The sequence below is a fragment of the Malania oleifera genome, chromosome 5 (assembly GCF_029873635.1).
Source record: "Malania oleifera isolate guangnan ecotype guangnan chromosome 5, ASM2987363v1, whole genome shotgun sequence".
Lineage (NCBI taxonomy): Eukaryota > Viridiplantae > Streptophyta > Magnoliopsida > Santalales > Ximeniaceae > Malania > Malania oleifera.
Window position 1 is genome coordinate 52,172,098 of NC_080421.1, and position 20,642 is coordinate 52,192,739.

At 37.9% G+C, this 20,642-nt stretch overlaps 1 protein-coding gene across 7 annotated transcripts in view; it reads right to left on the bottom strand.

The window, feature by feature from the left end:
- LOC131155655 (uncharacterized) overlaps positions 1–7,567 on the bottom strand; it is a 28,758-nt gene extending 21,191 nt beyond the window's left edge. For 3 of the 7 annotated variants that reach the window (XM_058108925.1, XM_058108927.1, XM_058108926.1), the window contains exon 1: positions 7,056–7,514. The gene's annotated coding sequence lies outside the window, so the exon portion shown is untranslated. Of the gene's footprint in view, positions 1–6,757; positions 6,846–7,055 lie in introns of all 7 variants that reach the window. The other 4 variants (XM_058108923.1, XM_058108924.1, XM_058108929.1 and 1 more) reach the window with 4 other exon arrangements.
- Positions 7,568–20,642: the final 13,075 nt, after the last annotated feature.

Below are 20,642 nucleotides of genomic sequence, written 5' to 3' on the forward strand. Positions count from 1 at the left end.
AGAAGTCTTATTACATAGGATAGAATGTGCCATCTTGGAGAATCTATCAACAAAAACAAATATGAAATCATGTCCCCATGCTGTTTTAGGGAGTCCAAGAACAAAATCCATATAGGTCTCCCCAAGGTATGTGTGGCAATTGTGTCTCTTAGATTTGGCTAACTAACAGGTTTCCTAGCAACATCCCTCTTTAAGGAAGGCCAATAAAACCTATCCTCAACTAAGGCAACGGTTTTATCCTCCCTCGGCAACCAGCTAACCCTCTAACATACAATTCCAAAAGTAAAAGATCTCTAACAAAGTACGGAGAATGAATAAACCAATACCTCTAACCAGGTAACACCCATGGATGATGAAATCAACAAAATCTCTACAGTGTGTCCCTCACACAGCTCCTAAAAGATAAGCCCAAAATCCAGACAAACAGAGTACTCGTACTCATTGAGGAGCTCTATTCAACTAGCACACTTCCCACTTTAACTTTTTTTGCGAGCTCAGATATCTCAAAACAAGGTGGTAGAAAGAGTACAAAAACTTGGGCTAAAAGTAATATCTCCAATGTTGGAGGGATTGCACTACAACATAAAACCCTTTATTATATGTGTTACATCTCTTTTTGGCATCTAAGAGTTTTTCATTGGAAAATGCTATAGGATGTCCCTCCTAACTCAAGACCCCACCTATACCTACCCAGAGGAATCACAAGCAACCTTAAAACTCTACTAAGGTCCAAATGCCGAATTACAAGTGCTTCAATCATCTTCTCTTTCACCTCTCTACTGATGGGGTCCAATGAAACTCTCCTTTCTTCAAACACTTAGTAATACGAGCCATGATGGTGCCAAAATGCCCTGTGAATCATCTATAAAAAATAAAAAGGCCATGGAAACTACAAACCTTAATAATAGTCCTAGGCTCAGGTCACTCTCTAATGGCTAACCTTTTCTGGATCAGTGGCTATTCCCTACACGGAGATCACAAAACAAAGAAAAATCTCACTAAACTAAGAAGCTACACTTCTTGAGGTTAGAAAACAACACTGCATCCTTCAAGGTGACAAAGACCTCATGAAGATGTATTAAGAACTCCTCCCAAGTTTTACTGTAGACCACTAGGAACTTTCCTATGAATGGTTACAGAACTTGCTATAACCCTTATAAAAGTGTTGGGAGCATTGGAGAGTCCAAAGAGCATGACAAGCCACTCAAATAAACCATCATGGATCTTCAAAGACGTTTTCCACTCATCTCCTGGTCTAATTATAATTTGGTGATAATCACTATGGAGATCAATCTTAGAGTACCAACTAGAGTCAGCAAGCATGCCAAGCATATCCTCAAGTCTAGAGATAGGGAACCTACATGTGATGCTGATTTTGTTGATGGCTTTACTATCCACACACATCCTCCAAGATCCATCCCTTTTTGAAGTTAGAAAAGCTGGTATAGCACAAGGGCTAAGGCTATGTCACAAAGCCCTTGTTAAGGAGTTCTCCTACCTACCTATTCACTTAAGCATGCTCTTTAGGGTTCATCCTATAGAGTGGTAAATAAGGTAATTGTAAACCTATAATGAGATCTACAGCATGTTGAATGTCTCACATGGGTGTTAGCTCACGAGGTAACTCATTGGGCACAACATCAATGAACTCAACAAGCAACTCTTATAACCTCAATTGGGTACTCACATGAAAACTCTGAATCCTCATAATGAACCTCTCGAGTTATGACAAATAAAATGCACATGTTTTCCAAGCTCTGTCACTCAAAAGCTCTATAATTAGACAAGCGAATGCTTCTTTGGGCAAGGAGTTAAAGGGCTACCTTGTTCCTTAAACTAGGATCCTTGGGGTGGGCTTGGTAGGATTAAGATGATATTCTCATCTTTATGCCTAAACACATAAGTGTTTCCCCCACCATGATTTGTTACATCATCATCAAATAACCATGGTCACCTAACTACACATGGACCACATCGATCAGGAGTCCATCACAATAGACCCTATCCTTATAACCCCCCATTAGGATGGGTACAACACTCCTTTCGATAACTGGAAGATTTGTCTTGTTTACCCAATTAACCTTAAAAGCATGAGATGTGGCCCTCCCTTAAGGTTCAATCTTCCTAGAGCAATCTTGGAGATCACATTCATTCTATTACCCCCATCAATAACTAGTTTCCATGTCCTATCTCCACAACGAATGAAAGTGTGGAAAAGAGTGGTCTGTTTCCACTTCTCACTATCCACGTTAGTGGATAAGACACACCTAATTACACTGACATCGCAATCATCCTCCTCAAAATCATCAACAAGCTCACCCTCATCTCCCAAGTACACAACAACATCTACAACATGATTCTCACAATCAAGTAGGTATCACTTTCACACTCTAAAGCTATGGCTCATTGGGGACAACAAGCAGCAATGTGACCTCTAGCATGGCAACAAGGACACTACACAGATTAGCTACTAGCCTGAGGAATACTAGGTCCACTATAGTGAACAACATGATGTGACTCTATTTTCTTTGAAAAACTCTATGTGCACACTGAGGGATGGTAGACCTAGGCTGAGGAAAGGATTTGGGGTGATGAGACTCACTCACTTCAGATGAAGTCCTACGAGAGTTCTTGAAGTACTTTTCAATGGCAAGAGCTTTCTAACAAGCTACCTCTAAAGATTTTGGTGAGAAAAAGCCAACCTCTCGCCTAACATCTTCCTAAGCATCAGCTTCTCGAATCGATCAATGAAGCTGGCTGCAACAGTGGTCTATTTATGGTTCAAAAACTCATTCAACTGGCTCTTAAAGGAATGGGGGATGTACTTTCTTTCAATTGCTGTCTCACGCTTCCCACTAGGTAATAGGAGTCTCACCCAACTGTTCCAGGGTTCATTGCATAGTTTGCCAATACTTCTTTGCTGGTCCTACAAGTTTCATCTTGGCAAACCATATTTTGTCCTCATGCAGTATACAATACCGGTAAACGAAATCCTCCATCTCCGCTACCCAAGCTAAAAATGAGCTTAGGTCTAATTTCCCATCATAGGCACACACATCTACCTTGACCCTTTGTAGCATCTCCATAGTCCTCCCAACCTTGCCTAAGGAAATGTGGGGCATGCTACCCTACATCATTAAACTCCTCAAAGTTACCTTCCTCAAACGTTGGAGGGGCTGAGTTGGTCTACCAATATGTTTTGGAGACTCAAAGTCTCCACCAAATTTATTTAAAAAAAAAACCACAAATTACAGCAAATGAAGTCTGAATGCAGTGTTGGTGGTGAAATAATCCTCCAAATTTCAAACATGTAACTTGCACTGGCACTTGAATTTTTCCCAATTTCACTTCAACAAAAAACCCAATTTATTGCAGTTGGAAGTAATTTCTCACAAATTTGGAAGCAGGAAACAATCTGGAAATCTCCCACTCAGATTGCCGGCACGTGAGGCACATGCACCGCCGGCGATGTGTCCTCTGGTGATGATTTTCCAGCAGGTGGCAGATCGAAGGCGGGGATTTGTGGTCTAACCAGAAAATGGGTGGAGATGTGAGAACTTGAAAGGGGGTCAGTTGGGGAACCTGCAAGTGGTGCATGGGGCCGCACCATGCAAGTGAAGGAAGTTTTGTCGATTAATGCCTTGAAATTAGGGTTTCAAGAACAGGGGCGCAATTGTAATTTTCTGGAAAGTTGCAGGTGAACAGTGCTTGCAATTTCTCAACTTTGAATGGCTGCATGGTGATTGTGATTTGCTCTGATACCAGTTTGATGTAGGGCGAATTGAAAGAATTTAAAACAACAACAACGACAAGAACAAGAAGCAGCAGCCAGACAGAACCAGAACAGAAATGGGGAAGAAGAAGATGAAGGAAGAAGAACAGCAGAAACCCTGTGGTAGAGAGAGAGAGAGAGAGGGTAACTGCAATTGATTCAAACAATGACTGTCCATCAACTTGCATGTCCTGCACTAAAAGCACTACTACAACTAACACATTAACAAAAATAACCCAACTAAACACATAATTACAAAATACTAAACAAAGTCACTAAAAAATACAAAGAGTTCTTCATACACACACTATTTCCTAAACCTTCTTAAATCTATGCCTAAAATATGTGTGCCAAATAGGCGGCCTATGGGATCTAAAAAAAAAAGAGGAACTATTAAATATACATTGGGTTTAGAGATAATCCTCTATAAGCCACAAATGAACTTGGAGCAAAATCCACAAATAGCCTAAAACTATTTTATCATGTATATGTATACGCATGTGCTTTTCCACACTTCATATATGAATTTATTTTGAAATATTATTTAAAGTGTATAGCAATTGAATGGTTTGCAAAATAAAATAATAATAAATGTGTACAACCACATCATACAGTGTTCAATTTCAGTATTTCCCCTCTTTGAGTTGTGCCATTCTGCTAACTGCTTATCTTTCTGCATTAGATGGGTAGAGTTCAAGCCTTGCTAGTTGCTGCCTTCACATTTTACCAATTTCTTTAATTCTGTAACTGTCAACTCTGCTGTTCTATCGGGTCTGGCCTGTTTACGCTTGGATGTACTGAGTTAGATGACTTCACTCCAGATCAAGTTAATTCCCAGTTTCATCGTGGAATGAACAGACCAAGTGATTGATTTTGGTTGAAACCCGACTGACCAACTGGACCAGATCAGATTTTAAAACTATGCTCAGAATCTTCAGATCCATGGCCCAAATCCATGGGTCTAAAATGACAAACCGAGTTGGGGCACGTGGTATTTGCTCGTCAATTGACCAGGTTGCCCCAAATTTGCCCAGTCAAAAAATTCAAATAAGGGGCACCACATTTTAGCGCTCAAGAACCCACGACCGACTTTCAATATATGTTATAAATTTTTCAGCAATTACAAATATTGGAACAAATAGTAACAATTGTGAGAAGAGTGATTTTTACAAACTTCCAATTCAAAATCCAATGCCTCAAACTATATTATTTCTCTGTTGCAGTTGTTCTTGGATGCTTAGAGATTTTTTATTTTTTATTTTCTATTTTTTGGGGAGGGGTGGAGGGGTTGGGTTAAGTTATACTTGTGAAAAATAAATGTTATGATAACATAGTTTGCCTTACCCTATGTTTCTTCTCCTTTGTACTATTTCCGTTGTGCCAATGCTTCTCACCTTTCCTGGGGAGAAAAAGCCTCTATATTTTTAAGTTCTAAAAAGAGTAACTATATCGTTCTTTTAAACTATTATACCCTCTTCCTTAGTAAAGAATATGAACTGTTACACAGGTATTTTTTTATAAATTTTAAAAATCAAACTAAAGTAACTATAAAAAGGAGAATCATCTTCCATTGGCACACACTCCTAGAAAATTCAATTTTACTACTGTCTCTTTTTAATTAGTAAAAATTAAAAATGATGGGCAATCTACTTTAATATGGAAAGCAGTTACACTAACAATATGCTGCAGAGAATGAGACCTTTTATGACTTTATCCCCAGATGTATGTGTTCTCTGTTTTGATAGTTTTGAATTGTGCCTCTCTTTTGTTCCTGCATTGCTCCTCTCATAGAGGATTTGGGTCAGACCCTGGCATTATTGTGGAAAGTTGGGTTTGTTCAGGGTCGGTGGAGGATATGTTGGTCATTTCCTTTTCAAGGTTCAGAACAGACTTCAGTTTTTTTTCTAACTTTTTTCTTTTGTTCTTTTTAGGAGGATTTCTAGTTCTCCAATCTTGTACTTTTTTTCTACATTAATATTATTTATATTTATCAATCAAAAAAATAAATATGGACAGCCATTACATGAGTACATTGGTTTTGGATAGCAATTTTCAGGCCATTTTTGTGAAAATAAAACATCAATACAAAATGTGGGAATCCTCATTCTTAGTACTAGCCATGGAGCACACATGTTGTCCCCTTAATACTAGCTGTGAGCACCACAACTTCCTAAATTTTTGTTTTTAGTCTCATAAAAATTATGGTAGAGAAAATAGGCAAGAAAAGGGTATTTTAGTTTGATTAGGAGAGAAGTTAAGGGGCAGTTATAGAGACATTGGGCATTTGAAAACTAGACGAAGTTGGAAGAATCCTTTGTCTAGTAGTATAGTTTTTAGTTTTAAAAAGTTAACTGTGAAGAAAATGTGCAAGAACTCAAGGGTATTTTAATTTTATTAAGAGAGGAGTTATGAAATGTCTTTGACATTCAAAAAACTACACCAAGTTGGGAATCCCCTCTCTATTATTAGAGATTAGAGATTAGAGACTAGTGATATAGTCAATATGGAATGCAGTTATAAGAGTACATTTTATGGTTTTGATTAGCAATTGTGAGGGCATTATACAAGTACATTAATTTGTTTGGGTCAGCAGCAGTGCGGGCATTTTGGGAAAGTAAACTACAAGGCCAAATAGGGGGAACCACCTTTCTTGGTAGTTTACAATGTAGATAATAGATGAAATCACATATAAATGAGAAATCCCCAATGCATATGCACCAATCCCATGTGCCTGCACTGATTTCCATCAATATATAAGACCATATTGAAAACAAAACATCAATACATGTACCTTCAAATACACATTTTTTCAAACCCCCCCCCCACAAGCACAAAAGAAAAGGAATGAAATATGAAAGTTTATGAGAAGTCAGAAATTTTATAAAATGTTGTGACTAAAGTGGCAGTTCTAAAATTCCCATTTTCCATTTCAAATGTGTACAGTTTATCTCAACCCCAAAAGAAAAGAAAATGAAAAACCCTTACAGCACAAGTTAGTAGTACGCTAATACATCAATCCCTTCCCAACATTTCAGCCAAACCCTAATCCTTGCGTATCCCAAGATTCCAGCTTCTTCAAGGAATAAACAAAAAAATGTTGAAGACAGATCATCATAACAACTAAAATTGTCAATCGGAAAGTGGGGAAAAAGGAGAGTGAACGAAAGAGATCAAAAAAGTCAATTCCACCAACAAGAAATATATATTGCACATGAAAACCAATAATAAAGCGATAACAAGTGGAATTATTATGATTCCTCGAGGATTCAATTGATATGTTTACCTGCAAGAGAGCTCGCAGAATCCGCAAAACACAGGGAAAAGGTAAGGCAACGAAACTATAGTTTTTGAATGGAAATTACTCAAATGTGTAAAATTATGAAGGTGGCGGCATGAATTGAGACGGCAGGAGTACTTGGAACTTTCTTTAAATCCGCCGGGTGCACTAAAGGAGAAAACTCAGAAAACATGAGGGACGAACTTTCGGAGATAATCACCGCGAGCAAATTCTTTTCTCAGTTGAGAGCGCCAGTGGGATTTTTCTTTTTTATTTTTATTTTTTTTTGTTTTTTTGGTTCAACATGGGAGTGTATGGGGATCGATATACTTTACCGATGTCATTTTCAGTGTTATAAGTGGACGACCTCTAGATGCTCACATTTCTTTTGTAGATATTACGACGCGTGGACGACTCCCAGAAGCTCACAATTCCTTCACCGACATGCTAACACATGGAAGACCTCCGGATGCCTTTTTTGTTCGTTGCTTCATGGGAATTCATGGAGTATATAGAAGACGTTTTCAGTGTGAGAAAAACCCCAGCAGATATGCTGAAGCAATTCCGAGATCAAGACCCCTTGTGGGCCCAACACGGTTTCATATTGGGCCCCACACGATTAGGCATCCCCTTTGACTTATATTTTTATTTAATGTAATATTGCAAGTCAACTTAACTTGCAAGTGTGCTTAGCATTTATGTGTCTTGTAAGTTGAGCTATTTAATGTGTCTAGTGAGTTGTGTGTTTATTATGATTTGTGAGTTTTGAAAGTGTGTGTCTCCCACGCTTACATGGGAATTGTTTGTTTTAATTATTTTGTAGAGACTTGGAAAATATAATAATAAAAAGAAAATTGGGAAAAATAGGATTTTGGCTGGTTCAGGAGAAAATCGGCGATGGTTTTCTAGAGAGGAAGAAAAACCGGTGACAATTTTGGGGTTTTACAGCGAGCCAGTAACGGGTAAATGATAAATCTTGGCCGGTTAAATAGAAAACCGGCAACGATTTTCTGAGAGATGGAGAAAATCGACGACGGTTTTCTCAGCAGTACTGAAAGTTATAAAAGGAATCCAAGAGTTCAATTATAAACATAATAATATAAACACACACACACACACACACACACACACACACACTCTCTCTCTCTCTCTCTCTCTCTCTCTCTCTCTCTCTCTATAAAAACCCTACAACCCTTCCTCTATTTTTCTTTAATTTTCACTCCGATTAAGCCCAGATTGACGATCAGGAACCACCAGAGGGTTCTTGGAAAGATCCTCTACAACCTACATAGAGCATATTTTCGGTTTGAGGTTCTGGGGTATCATCCCAAAATTGAGGTAAGGGTATTAAATATTGGTTCAATGGTTAATATGGAGTATATAGGGCTTATGGAATGATAAAATAACATTTTATTGAGATTTGAGTTGATAAACTTGGGTTTTTGAATTAGGGTTTGGGTGAGTGCCGCAGGAGTCGTTTTGGGATTTCTGTGGGCGTAGACTTAGGAAATCAAGTAAGGGGAATTAATTATAGTAGGCTTTCATAATTTAATTGGTTATTGTGAAAATCGAATGATGAAATATGTTGTTGGATTGTGAACACTGGCTGGTTGTGAGTATACTGTTGGATTGTGAATATTGGCTACTTGAGATTACTGTGTGATGAACAATGTGATGTGTGTGTATAAGTCATTTTGTGTGGTTATCTGTGTGTATCAAAATATAACGTTGGTAGGCATAAGGAGTTCGTCTTATTGCCTAGATGTAATCACAATATACGTTGGCATGCCTGAAGAGTTTGTATATTGTCATTATATATTAGGGTAGAGCATTGGCAAGCCTGATGAGGTTGTTCTACTCATATACTACGGGTAGGCCATGGGGATTGTTACTGGTGGTTAGTGGTGCCTGTGTGGGCCACGTTATATTATGTGTGATAGTCCTGTGTGGACCATATATTCTGTGTGATAGTCCTGTGTGGACTGTATATTATGTGTGATAGTCCTGTGTGGACCAGTCTTGTGTGGACCGTATATTCTGTGTGGATGTGAGTCCTATGTGGACCAGTCTTGTGTGGACAGTGTTCTTTTGTGTAGATAACTTGTATGGAATGTGATCTGGGAAGATAAATGGTATATGAATTGTATGCATATTTATGGTAAAATAAAATTTTCTGCCAAGAGCCTGCTGAGAAAGGCAAGTGCCCTGGTTATTTTCAGTTTAGTACCATAGCAAATGGAAGCTACTTGTATGGGCGGGTAATCTTCCCTATTCTTGAAGACTTTGCCTATATACACAATCCGACGACTTACTGAATAAGGTGAGTGCCTTGATATTAGTATTAGAGCAGAGGGAAGCTACTTGTATGGACGAGTAATCTTCCTTATTCTCAGGTATTATCATTAAAAATTATTATGAATGTGAGTTTGATATCAGAGGTCAGTGTTGTTATTAATGGTGCATTTTCTTAGTTGTTGTTGATAGTGAAATACAAATGAATATATGTTTTGTATTATTTAAATACTCTGCCACACACTGTTATGATTTATTCTTCCTTACTAAGATATGTCTCACCCTAGTGGATGATTATATTTTCATGTCCATCAAGAGATTGAACTTAGAGCTCTGGGTAGGGTAGTATTTCATTTTGGTGAATTTTTTGGGCGACTATAAGAACAGTTTATGTTTAGTTTATGCTTTTAAGTACTGGATTGTAATATAAACAAATAAATGTTGTTATTTTTAGGGGTTTATAGATACACTATGGTATTTAATTTGTGGTTTCTTATTTTATTTTCGCTGCATGATTGTGGTGTATGGTATCAGAAACATGCGATTAAAACACGTAACCTTCGGGACCCACTTGGCGGGTTCGAGGCGTTACAGTTAGTATTAGAGCCTTAAGGATAATTAATACCAAAGCATAGGTTCAAGTTAGGATAAGGATAAGAGTGAGTAGGTTAGGAGGAATAGTGGTTTAGAAACTTGGAGGCAATAATCCTTTGATGGTCTTTCATATTTTTACAAGGGTGACGATTTCTAGAAAACAATGGCAAATCCATTAATGGTTTCATTTATGGGATGAGAGACCGGAACTTGAGGCACATAAGTTGGAACGGTACGTCGATTTAGCATGTTGTGGTGTTGGTGTTATGATTCTGTAGTAAGACGTTATGAATGAATTGTGGATTAGAACTTATATGTTATAGTAACTTTTCATGTTAAACTTGTTTCAGATATGATAAATGAGGGATTATAAGCTTATTTTTATTTTGTCTTTAGGATGGATCCTAGGGGGAAGGATGTTGATATTAGAGGAGATATACACGTGGATACCTCCAGTGAGGATGACGTTGATGTTTCAGCGGTGCTGCATAGCATAACACGTCATGCTAGGAAGGAAACTCGGAGAGAGCAGGGTCAACCACTGGCAGTTGGGGGCTACACATTTAAGCAGTTCACCTGAACAAGTCCTTCGGCTTTTGAAGGAGGTGCAAATTCGATTGTAGCTGAGGACTGGATTCAGGAGATGGAGGAACTCCTGACTGTTTTACACTGTACTGAGGAACAGAAGGTATAATATGCCACCTTTAAATTGGTTAGGGAGGCCAAGAGGTGGTGGAGGTCAACAAAGCTAGTGAAGGAGCAGCGTCCAGGGTATACATTTATTACCTGGAGCCATTTCAGGGAGGTCTTCTTTGGCAGATACTTCCCGGTTGCCACCCGAGAGGCTACAGTAGAGGAGTTTCTACATTTGACCCAGGGGTCCATGATGATGCAACAATATGCAACCAAGTTTGTGGAGTTATCACATTTCGCTCCACACACGGTCCTGGGCGAGCCACTGAAAGCTAGGATGTTTGAGAGAGGATTAAGGTCGAGGATATGCGCTCAGGTGGTGGCATTGATGACTCAGAGTTTCTCTGAGCTGGTGGACAGGGCCATGGCAATTGAGGTCAGTATATAGGAGAGTGAGGCAAAAGCAAAATAGAAGAAGAGATCCATACCTTCCAGCTCACATACCGATATTCAACAAGATTCCTGGAGGGGAGATCGAGATGCTGGGGGTTAGAGATCGGATATGGCTGATCGAGACTACTAGGAGAACTCATTCTGCCCCTTTTGTGCCAGATGTAATCGGAGGCATAGGGGGGAATGTCGGGGCAGGAATATTGTATGCTATAGGTGTGGCAAGCATGGCCACATAGCTTGTGATTGTCATGCTCCATCGAGCAATGCACCCGCTCTTGATCAGAATAAGAGAAATAACTCGGTACCTCGTGGCGGTGGCAGCCCGACACGTGTTTATATGCTTGGTATGACTGAGGGGGGCAATGCTAAAGGCGCGGGTAATATATATTTACGTTTGAATAAGTGATAGTTTTGTTTAATTTTGGGTGATTTGATGTTGTATATATATATATATATATTTGAATTAATTGAACTGTATGAATGTGTTTAGTCAGCTTTTAAATTGAGCAAAATGTTGGAATAACAAATTTCGAGGATGAAATTTTTGAAGGGGGGAAAAATGTAGAGACCCGAAAAATATAATAATAAAAAGAAAATTGGGAAATTTTGGATTTTGGCCTGTTCAGGAGAAAATTGGCTATCGTTTTCTAGAAAGGAAGAAAAATCGGCAACGATTTTGGGGTTTTACCACGAGTCAATAACGGGTAAATGGTAAATCTTGTCTGGTTAAATAGAAAACCGACGATGGTTTTCTAAGAGATAGAAAAATCGGTGACAGTTTTCTTGGCAGTACTGAAAATAACAAAAGGAAACTAAGAGTTCAATTGTAAACATACAAATATAAACACTCTCTCTCTCTCTCTCTCTCTCTCTCTCTCTCTCTCTCTCTCTCTCTCTCTAAAAACCCTACAACCCTTCCTCAATTTTTCTTCGATTTTCACTCCAATTAAGCCCGGATTGGTGATCAGGAACCACCGCAGGGTTCATGGGAAGATTCTATGCAACCTACGCGGAGCAGATTTTTGATTTGAGGTTCCGGGGTATCATCCCAAAACTAAGGTAAGGGTATTAAAATATTGGTTTAATGGTTAATATGGAGTATATAGGGCTTATGGAATGATAAAATATTGTTTTATTGAGATTTGAGTTGATAAACTTAGGTTTTTGAATTAGAGTTCAGGTGAGTGCCGCAAGCATTGTTTCGGGGTTTCCGTGGGCATAAACTTAGGAAACCAAGTAAGGGGAATTAATTATAGTAGGTTTTTATTAATTTTAAACCTGTTAATTTGAGTATACAAATATATATATATATATATATATGTATGTACGATTTATCTGAACGACTAGATATTTGGAAAAAAAAATGATGACTTTTGATATATAATATATATGAGATAAAATTGTGTGGCAAAAATATAACTTTCATAATTTAATTGGCTGTTGTGAAAACCGAATGATGAAATATAATGTTGGATTGTGAACATGGGTTGGATGTGAGTATATTGTTGGATTGTGAATACTGGCTGCTTGAGATTACTATGTGATGAATAATGTGATGTGTGTGTATAAGTCATTTTGCGTGGTTATTCGTGTGTATCACAATATAGCGTTGGCAAGCCTGAGGAGGTCATTATATTGTCTAGATGTAATCACGATATACGTTGGCAGGTCTGAGGAGTTCGTATATTGTCATTATATATTATGATAGAGCATTAGTAGGCCTGAGGAGATTGTTCTACTGATATACTATAGGTAGGTCATGGGAATTGGTACTGGTGGCTATTGGTGCATGTGTGGGCCATGTTATATTCTATGTGATAGTCCTATATGGACCAGTCCTGTGTGGACCGTATATTCTGTGTAATAGTCCTATGTGGATGTGAGTCCTATGTGGACCAGTCTTGTGTGGATAGTGTTCTTCTTTGTAGATAACTTGTATGGAATGTGATCTGGTAAGATAAATGGTATATGAATTTAATTGTATGTATATTTATGGCAAAGTAAAACTTTCTACTAAGAGCTTGCTGAGAAAGGTGAGTGTCATGGTTATTTTCAGTTTAGTACCAAAGCAAAGGAAAGCTACTTGTGTGGACGAGTAATCTTCCCTATTCTTGGAGACTTTGCCTATATACATAGCCTGATGACTTACTGAGTAAGGTGAGTGCCCTGATACTAATATTCGAGCAGAGGAAAGCTACTTGTATGGGCGGGTAATCTTCCCTATTCTTGGGTATTATCATTAAAATTAATTATGAATGTGAGTTTGATATCAGAGGTCAGTGTTGTTATTAATGGTGCATTTTCGCAACTGTCATTGCAATGAAATACAAATGAATATATGTTTTGTATTATTTAAACACTCTGTCACACACTGCTATGATTTATTCTTCCTTACTAAAATGTGTCTCACTCTAGTGGATGATTATATTTTCAGGTCCATCGGGAGCTTAGAGCTATCAGCAGAGTAGTATTTCATTTTGGTGAATTTTTGGGGCGACTATACAAATAGTTTATGTTTAGTTTATGTTTTTAAGTACTGGGTTGTAATATAATCAGATAAATGCTGTTATTTTTAGGGGTTTATAGATAGACTCTGGTATTTAATTTGTGGTTGCTTATTTAATTTTCGCTGCATGATTGTAGCGTATGGTATCACAAACAAGCGTTTGAAACACGAAACCTTCGGGCCCCATTTGGTGGGTTCGGGGCCTTACATATTTTGTCCCCCTATGCCAGCTTAAGTAGTTATATTTGTGTCTTCCCCTTCTCCATGTCAAGTCTATATATATCTCCATTACAATAGTTAAAAGCCACACATTAAGTAATATTGAATTTTAGTTCAAGACTTTGTCTTTGTGAGCTTGTCTAAGCTTGTTCCGATCCTTGTGATTGAGTGGCGAGAGGCTACATTCGTTCTCCCCGGAGATCAGTTGGTGTGAGACTAATATCTATCCAGCGATACCATTCATTTCCATCATTCATGTCCTCCATCTTTCATCCACACGACCACCACCAGTTTACTCCCCATGGCTAACACTATTCATTTCAGTTGCTACACACACACACACACACACACACACACACACACACACACACACACATATATATATATATATATATATATATATATATATCAATATATCAAAGTGTGCAAAAAGGACTTCAGAAGAGTTCTAACTTGTGTAGAAAATCATCAAGGCATTCTTCAAAGTTCGTGGTGATTTCTATATTTGCTTGGACAATCCCAAGTATATAGCAGCTTCATTACAACTTCAAAGCTTGATTAAGGAATTTTAAAGGTATAATCTGAATTTGTGTGAATCAAACCAAGTCATTCAACAATTTACCTTGGTAAAAGTCTTCTTAAACCAACCTAAAATTGCTTGAGAACCTTTGTAAGTTCCATAAGCATTCGTTGAGAAGCAGCCTTGAATCCTCGCATTTTCATTCAATACCGTAACAGGTCAGTCAACTGACCTTTTACTGACTCACGATATTTTGTCTAAAATCTCAATCATTCGACTAAGGTCCTTTTGTTAGTCGACTAACCTAACACTGCCACTCCAAAAATATGTTTTTAAATTCTCCAGGCAATTGACCCTTGATCCACAATCGACTGTAGTTACCTAGATTCTAAAAAATTTATATTATTTCACATTGTTTGAGTCCTTGCTTAACCTTGTGTAAGCCCATGATTGAAACTTGAACTTCCATGTTTAAAAGAGCATATATAAGCTATTAGAATTCATTATTGATACTTGCTAACTTTAAAATCAATTCTGGGAATATTGTTTGCTAAGCTTTGAATTTTATTCTTGAAAAATTGAAATAGCATCTTTCTCGCATTTTAACTTGATATCTTTCTAAAAGAATCATTTGGGACTTATTTCTGAACTGCATCATACATCTTTTCAAAATCCTGGAACATATGAAATATAACATGGTTTATGTGTTTATGCTGATTAACTAAATTCTTAATTTAAAGTGTTTGACTGCATATGCTTGCTTGAGAGGGTTGAAATTGGTAGGACTAGGTCACCCATCCCTGTCATACATCATCTTTGGGGTGTTACCACCCCGTCCTGCATCATTTTGGTATCAGAGCCTAGGTTAAAGCTTAGGTTAGAATAGGCTAAACCCTTAAAGTCCCATTTCCTTAGCCGCCAAATTTTTTTCCCTAGTGTTAGCTTTGGTGTATTCCCAAGAGGGGGGGGGTGAATTGGGTATTTAAAATTTTGTCCTACCTAGGTTTTTCCAAATTAGCAGTATTACGCAACCTAGGGTTTGTCTATGCAATTATAAACCCAATCAACATATGTTCAACATATAATGAATCAAGCATACAATATACATGTGCTAAAAATTAAAGTACGAAAAATAAATTGCAAAAATATAAAGTGCACGCACGATATGTTATCAGGGTTCGGCCAACTGTGCCTACGTCCCCGCCTTGGCTCATCAGTACAAGGATTCCACTAATGCTCACTTAACGAGTGGAGCAGCACCGATTACAACCAGGTCAATTAACGGGGCTGACCTCAACCTACACCTTACCAGGATGGTGCACCTAGCTTTCCAAACTAGGTTTAAGTCAATCCGGGACTATTCAATGGGGCTAGTCTCCCTTTTAAGGTCCACGCCTAGAATACAACAAATGTAAAAAATTTACGTACACGGAAATGCTTGTTACAAAAGCAGATTTGTACTAATATCAATCAATGCACATCAATAAGATAAGAACTATAAGCTATGTGCTATACATGTTCTAAACACTCAATCTTATGTCAATATTCAATCAAGCACAAAAGTGTACTAACAAGCTAATCTTTGAAACTAAGTAAAGATAAATCTCAATCAAGGTTTAGGGTTTCAAAGATTTGTACCAATGGAAATTTGGAATGTCTCAAAAATAAATTTCTCAATATTAAAGAACAAAGAGATATTCAAATATGAGCTTCTAAAAAATATTTTTGCATACAAAAATACAAGCCCTAATGAGTCTTGCAATAATAATGCAAAGACCCACTTAGCTATAAGATTTTTCCCAACCAAAGATTTACTATATAAAATCAAGGGGAAAAATCCTTTGCTTTACCCTCAAACAAAAATCAAATAAGCAAGAGCAAAAGAGGGATTATAGCACACTAGAACAATCAACAAACACTCACAATGCTTTGATTTCTCAAGAGAATGGAAGTATTTGAGTGTATGAGGTTTGTATAAGAAAATAGGGCTTAGGATTTTTCAGAGAATTTTGCTTAATCTATTTTGCTAATCCTATGTTAATCCTTGCAAACGAGCCCCTATATATAGAAGACGGCTAAATTATGACCGTTGAGGACATAGGGGTAATTATTAAAATTGTTTTAAAATTGTTTCAGAAAATTAACCCCATTTAACCCTATTTACCTCAGTTAAAAATTGGACCAACCCAAGAGTTTCAGGTGCCCGATCCATAGTTCGGTCACCTGAACAGACACACTCAGAAAAGTAATTTTTGAAATTTGGGTGCTTGAATATGGGCTCGATTTGCTAAACTGAAGGCGATTTCCAAAAGACCACGATTTGGGTGCCCGATCCTGAGTTCGATCTGCCGAACACATGTGTTCGGTAGCCCAAGGCAAATTTGAACGTGATGTTTGGGCTACCGAGTTGGTGGGAAAAGTCATAATCAAGGTTCGGTCACCTGTGGACGCTACGGTGATTTTAGGTTCGATTGTCCAAAACCAAGTCAACCTTCTAACTAGTCAAAGGTTCAATCGCCTGAGGTGTTTTAAACACCTAGGGTTCGGTCACCCGAAATCGCACAAATTTGGCCTTTTATGTCCTATTCACTTCAATCATTTCCCTTAATTAATATGTAATATTGAGGACAAATTCATGTATATGTGCAAGGACCTAGGGTCTTTCTAAGGTCTTTGAGTTAGTCCCAAAAACATGGCATTGGTCGACTTGTCTAAGGTTATTTGAGCTTGTAGTTCTTACCATGCATGATATGCATTAATATTACAGACTTTTCCTATTTTACTATTACAAAACTAAAATGAACATAATGTAAATTACAATAAATGAGTCTTCAAGGACTTTAGACTTCAAGTCTTCACATGCCATCAAGTGATCTTGCTAATATGAGTCTGTACACAAACTTGATAGACATTAAATACAAAAAGTATTTTTCATTATCAAAACCGGGTATGACCTATAAGGTCAACACCTAGTGTGTCTAAATCCTTTCCCAACCCCTAAGTTGTCTACTCAAATTAGGAATCCTTACTGAAGTTGTAGGATTAATGTTGAAAGAAAGCCACCCATGCCTCCTAGAGAAAGACCTCCCCTCCTTCCACAAAGGCGATTGAATCGTCAAGATGACTTTGTTAGGAGACCCCCACGCCATGAGCCATATGCCTACCATTGGAATGATGAGGACTATGACGTTGATGATTTTCATGTTAGGAGACCTTATCGAAGGGATCATCGTGATTCTTACAAGGATGTAATGAGGATAGAAACCCCCACCTATTATGGATAAAAGGATCCTAAAGTCTTCCAAGATTGGTTGATTGGGATGGGTGCCTAATTTGATTGGTATAAGATGACTGATCCTCATCGGGTTAAGTTTGAATAAATGAAGTTAACCGGACAAGCCAAACTCCATTAGATAAATGTTAAGAGGCAAGAAGTGAGATTAGATCATAGACCAATTGAGCACTAGGATCTAATGAAGGATAGATTAAAGGAGAAGTATGAACCCCTTAGTTATAGAGAGCACCTTATAGATCAACTTTACAGTTTGTGTCAAGGTAGCATGTGTTGACCTTATAAGTCACGCCCTGGTTTTGATAATGACAAATACTCTTGTATTTAATAAATATCTAGTTCATGTGTAGGTTCATATTAGCATATCATCAATGGCATGTGAAAGCTCAAAGATTGAAGACAAATTCATGCTCTTAATTGTAATAACTTTTAGTGGAATTTGTCTGTAATAGTAAATTAGGTTATTTGGTTTGTAATAAGCACACACAACACATGCATGGTTTAATTTGTAAGCTCAAACCAGATACAAACCAAAACTGTCCTTAGAAAGACCTTAGGGTATTCACTTCGGTCGACCGATACCAGACTTTTTTGGTGCCTCTATTTTTTACCCAAGTGACCCTAGGACACACACATATACACATATGATTGGTAGGCACTTAAATAGGGCTTGATTGTCTCAAAACGGGACCGAAATGCACACTTGGTGCACTTTCGGTCGACCAGCCAAATCAGTTCATTTTTGTCCTAGTCAATCGAACCATACCTAGGTCAACCGTTGACCAAGGTCCCGGTCGACCGAGACCCTGTAGTTCATTTGACCCTGGTCGACTAAACCACCTGGGAGTCAACATTTTGACCTCCCGGTCGACCAACCACTATTGTACTCCAACTACCTGGTCGACCAGAGGGTCTTGGGAGAATTCCCAGTGGTCTGGTCAACTGAGCCTTTCAGTTCAAAAAGGCCCGGTCGACCGAGCCTTTCAGTTCAAAAGTCCCCTGGCCGATCGAGCCATTTGAGTCCTGGTCGACCGGACCTCTCGGGTTGCTCCTATTTTTTTTACCGCGGTTAATAATTTTAAACAGGGTTAAATTGATTTAAATGTCATTAAACTTTTCCAATAATCCCTAATAGGTCCCCAACGGTTAAAATTTTCAGTATGTCTATATATACTCTTTCATTTGGTGGATTAAGCATCGATTAGCAAAAAGATTAAGAAAATATCTCTCTAGCAAAAATACTTTCTTTTTGATTCTCATTTGCTCACACTCTTCCAAATACACTTTAACTTACATTCAATACTCGTAAAATCATTTGTAAGTATTCTTGAGTGCTTAGATAGGAAGGTTCACTCTCTCTTGGTTGTGAGATTGATATAATTTTATTAAGAGCTGAACCAAAAGGATTCTTAGGGTACTTAGCCAATAAGTTCATCCTAAGAAGACTTTACTAGGTCTTCTGAGATTGCATATTTGTTGCAATATCTTAAGAAGCCCATTTTTGCTTTTGGTTGCGATATATTTTCAAAATCATTTACAAATACCTATTGCTCTTTATTTTGAAAACCATTTGAGCAGATATCTGTGTTTGAGGTGAAACATCTTTGTTGCAATATTTATTCACTCAAATATTCTTGCTGAAAACAAAGATCCTATATATTTTGCAATCCAAGCATATACATACTTCCATGATTGAGATATTCTATTGATTGATATTCTTTAGGCTTATCTGATACTCTGTGTGAACATATTTGATTGAAATACCTTGAGATACATAGATTGCTTGTTAGACACTCTCACGTACTTACTACACTGATAGAAAACATAGTTGAGAGTTGAAATATTTAGACCACACAGAGCTTACATTTTAAGTCATCTGTGGTGTTTATGTTTGTGTTTATGCGCATTTGTGGTACAAATTTGCTTTACGTGAAAGCACCAATATATTGTACCGTTTGATTGTATATCTGAGAGATTCTAGGCATGGCCTGAGGGGGCGGTAATCCAGTCCGGTAAGGATTGGTGAAGGTTGAGGTCAGCCCTGTGATAATTTGACCTGGTTTGTATAGGTGCTGCTTCACCCGTTTAAGTGAGCAAGTTATTGTGATAATCCTTGTGCTGTTTAGCCAAGGCGGGGACGTAGACAGTTGGCCGAACCTTGATAACATATCTGCGTGTCATCCTTTCTTTACTGCTTTCTAGTACTTGTGTGATTGTTTAAACTGCTTTATTTAATTTCTAGTATAGTTACATTATTTGCACTAGATTGACCATAGGCTTGTGAACATACTGCTGTTAGGAGGAATACCTAGGAGATAAATTTTAAAAATACCAATTCACCCCCCTCTTGGGATCACGGTAAAGCTAACAGCATGATTGTTTTAAAATACATGAGTCAATTCGATGAGTTGTCTATAAGATGTGATGTCTATGTGACTGTTAGTCAACAGATCTCCCGATTCAGCCTAGGATTAAAGCCTGAACTGAGGAGTAAATTGTTTCCACATCACATCGAGTCCCTTTAACAAACCTATAATTTAGCATATAACTTTGAGCAAATGACTAAAAGGCCTATAGGAAAACGGTTTGATAGCTCTTCTAATAAGGCATACTCCTAAAAGATACAGAGTTATGACAAGTCCCGACCAGCGCAATCAAGTTTAGTCACCTCCTGAGAAAGCAATTCCCCAGTACAACAACCTATGGACAAAAGAAAAGCACCTATGGACTTGGCACTTGAAAGGGAAGATTATGAGAAAAATAAGAAGGAAAAGAGAGAAACTGGTGGTGAATCCTTGAACACCATAAGTAAAAAGCTGTGTGAGCAAGAGAGTCAAGATATCAAGGTAGTGTTGGTGGATGTTCCTAAGGAGACTGAAATACCCTTTCCTAAGAAAGAAACACCCTTGGAAGTATCATCCATACCATCTGAGTTTAAGGATGACCTATCTGAACCATCTAGTGAGTTACCTCCCATGGGAAAGATTCCACATGTCACATATCTTGTTCCTAGTTCATCGTTACCTCATTTATCACACCATAGAGTGAACCTGAGAGAAAATGAGGAGTTGATTAAACAAGTGA